Source organism: Pocillopora verrucosa, chromosome 1, assembly GCF_036669915.1.
Source record: "Pocillopora verrucosa isolate sample1 chromosome 1, ASM3666991v2, whole genome shotgun sequence".
Taxonomy (NCBI): Eukaryota; Metazoa; Cnidaria; class Anthozoa; order Scleractinia; family Pocilloporidae; genus Pocillopora; species Pocillopora verrucosa.
Window position 1 is genome coordinate 6,998,232 of NC_089312.1, and position 3,934 is coordinate 7,002,165.

The 3,934-nt window shown below is 38.7% G+C and overlaps 1 pseudogene; it reads right to left on the reverse strand.

Annotated features, from left to right (window-relative positions):
- Positions 1-2,769: 2,769 nt before the first annotated feature.
- Positions 2,770-3,934, reverse strand: LOC131791510 (uncharacterized; annotated as a pseudogene).

A 3,934-nucleotide genomic window follows, 5' to 3' on the forward strand; every position in this document is an offset into this window, starting at 1 on the left:
GTATGCGGGAAGACTAGTTGTACGATCATATCAGACTTCATGACCGTTCAGTTGCGCTTTCGCTCTAACAGTTATTTCACGTTGTCTCCACAATAGCTGATGCAAGAGGGGACGAGTTCGAAATGTGTATTTACTGTTGGCAAACGCCACGTGTAACGACCGACAGTCGCGAATACCTTGGCTATCGCGAAGCACATATTCAAAATCACGTGCGATGTAGAAAAGATTAGAAGACGTACTAGAGAGCATTGAACAAATGTGGGCTCTGGAAAGACCTTGTTTACCAGGCTAGTAAAGTCGAACTGGGGGACCACGTTAATGTAGTGCGGGAAAGGATGTCCAATTGTGTTACAAAAAATGTGAGCTCAAGGTTTCCTAACCCTCCTGGTATTGCCTACATGGGGCATAAAAGGGAATAATAAAATTCTCATACAAATGCTCACCTCAAAGAGAGCCCAAGTACCCAATTTTTTTTTTTTAATGGTCCATTTTACAATGTCCACACAGCAAATTAAAGTGACTTTCCTATAGGTTAGGAAAAGATATACAGTGCAAAGAAAAGTAACAGGAGGAAACAGAGAATGAGTCTTCTTGGAAATACCTTGTGTCAAACCTAATATTCATGTTTTCATTGCTTGGTACCAGCAGTTGTTAGAATTGGTCCTCCCTATTGACCTCACATATTAATACTGAACATTTGGGCTCCTAGTTGTAATTATCACAGAAACTGTGGTGCAATGGAAAACAGAAGAGACATCATTTGTTTATATTAAAAAAGGTAGACCAGATAGTTTCTCTGAAATTAAATGTCTTTGAAGTAAGCACCCTGGTCTCTGCCAAGCGGTTTGGATGCCTGGTATGTTGGTACATCTGTAGAGACGATGCTTCTTGATTCACATTTTCATTCTGTAAGACAAATGAGTCAGTGAGCAAGAGAAGGCAGTGAATCCAAAAAGTGCCAAAGTAATTGAGCAGAATTAACAACATAAGTTTCTTACCCAATCAAGAATGGCTAACTCCATGCACATGTTGTATGTGTCATCCCCATTATGAATCCGCTTTGCAGCATAAATGAGCATCACTGAATGGAGAGACTCAATCCAATATGTTTCCCTGCACTGAAGAAGGCAACAAATTATGGGTGATTTTTCTTTAACTGGAAAATGAATTTGTTCAACTCATTTATGGCCCTTACCTCAACATCATTAATTTGGAAGAAGAGATAAACTTCTTCATGCAAAGAAACATAAACATACAGCATGCGTCAATTAATTACCTGCATGTAGTCTGATGAATGCCTATAAATTGAAGTGCCCATAATGGCTTCCCTGCATGCAGCTACTACTTCAGGTTTAGTTAAAATTTTTTTGCTCATCACATAGCCATTCTGCTTGCTCCGTGACTCCGCATGGCATCTGACACGATTTCCCTGAGTAATAAATACACCAAGTTATAGAAAAATAGATTAATAAATCAGCACTAATAATTATAGTAAGTATAATGTCTCTTTTTCACCATTATTAAAGAAATATGTGCAATCTTTGAGGTAATGATCATGTCATATCTTACTAGAATAACACAACAAAAGGTACTTACAGAAATGAAAACAAAATACTATGTTCTCAATAAACAGTCACTCAAATTACCTGGTATTGGTCAACTACATTCAACAGTGTACCCTGAAATTCTTCTTCATTGGGTGGACTGTTCTTCATGCAGAAGTATACAAGAGTCCTTGTACTTTTCACTGTAAAATATTCACAATTATTATATTACATTATAATCATCTTATATCAAGAAGGAATTTGACATCTGCAGGTAATTGTGGATAGAATATAGCTTTTGATGACTCTCATAAGAGAGATATCTTCCCTTTGTCTAACAATTCAAAAAACCACTTTGAGCCCTCATCCCTCTGGGCCCCTGAGGCAACTTCCTTCATTGCTTTAGTCACAGACTTTGCACCTGAAAATAAACAAAAAAAATATTAATACCAATAAAATGCTAACTTTCAAGAAATAGTCATAATCACCAAGACAAAATGAGCCAAAAAATACAAGTGTGTACTGAGTACCATGCCAAGAGTCAAAGGAATTAAGCATTCCTTTTGAAAAGATCCATGTTTTTAGCTGTAATACAAAGTCATATGCCACCTCTGCAACATGGAACCCTGAAAAAAGAATTACTTTAGCTGCATTATAAAAGATACTTCTGACCTCCATACTTGTATTACATATGCGATATGATATTATTGAGGATGCAAATTTATCATCCCTTGTGTCTCAGAGAGATAAGTCAGCAGCTCTTTTGTCATAGGGACCTCACGGCTTACTGCTGAAGTTTCGTTGGCCCTACTCCAGTTGACAACTGCTAACACCTTGTGTTGAACATACCAGAGGTTCAACATATCATACAAAGAGATGAAGTAGAAATCATCTTACCAGAAAGAAAGGGCTGACACTGTTGTGTGTGCTGTTGATCGACTGGAATCATGCCTTGCATCTGTCATAACTCACTGCAGGAAGAAATGGTAGAAATCAAAACATAAAAATGGTCACATTTCTCTACTCACAGATATTTTCAAGGTTTACAATCTGATATAAGATTTTATATTTTTGTATGTGCCAGTCTACATAATATATTCCGAGTATGGCAGGTGTATAAGTATGTGGCCAAAGACAAAATGAAATTAAAATGACAACTTGCACCTCTCCATTCACAGCATATGCAGGGTTACTCTTCACTTGTTCTTGAGTAGCCAACATCGACTCATTGGAGACCCTCTTCAAGACTGTCAAGTAACTGAGCTTTTTCAAGACTGTTGAAGTGATTAAAAATAGAAGTATTTTAGAATTGCATCTGGTAAGGCACAAACCAAAGAAGGAACAGTTCAGTCAGTTTGAGCTATCTTGGTAGAACATTCATGATTTAGCAACCTGCAAACTTCTGCTGACTGCCTTCTCCTTGCAAGGAGAAAGACTACATGATTTTCAGAGCATCTGCGCATGTGCATTGCTAACCTGTGTCGGAGGTCTTTTCTCTCTCTGACCCGATGTTGGCTGCTCGACAGAAACTTGTGTATTCTGTCTCTGTCAAGCTACAGGACAATACTCCATGAATCAATCTATGAAAGAGAGACAGAGAAGTGAGCAGTTACAAAAAACAAAAACTGTAAAATACCGAGATAACAAATTTCTGTAAATTTCGAGCAAAAATAAAAGAGTGCTCACCTCAAATTTACACAGTACTTTGGAGGAGATCCTTCCATGATAGGGGAGGAGAGCCACTTGAAAGAATCTCCACCAACACATGAAACTGTCACCGACACTACGCGACTCTGTCGATTGAAGACAAGTGACTCGCAATCGAAGGGTTTTCCACAATAACAGCATGATGTCGTTAGCGTATTAGAGAAAAAAAAAAACAGAGTTCGCAGAGATTCTTTACTGCAGAGATATATGGAGTCGTTCTCTACTGAAGATGCAGTGATTTGCATTCTTTGTGACGTACGTTCTGCACGTGGAGGAGAAATTGGAGAAAAAGGATCAGCAAAAGGCAAAGAAATACGCAAAGATGGAGTGGAAAAAGCTGAAAGAATTGAAAACCGTGCAGTTATGGATGGTGTAGAAAGAAGAGATGGGTTCGGACTTCCCGTTGATGAGAAGCTCAGTCGCTCGATGTCAGTCGTTTCCTCTCAATTTTCTCCTCAAAAGCTAACAGAAGAGCTTCCATCAAATCTGCATTCTGTGTGCTTGTCGTCACTTTTGTAAGATTCAACGAGCCTTTGGCCATCTTTATGCGGTCTTTGATGCCGAGAAGTCTGCTCTCCTGATTTCGAGGAACTTCTATGTTGAACGAGAACTGAGGACCTCGATCCGTTGGACGCTTTTTCTTGGGTACAGATGGCTTATTTCCCTCAGCCATAACGAATAAA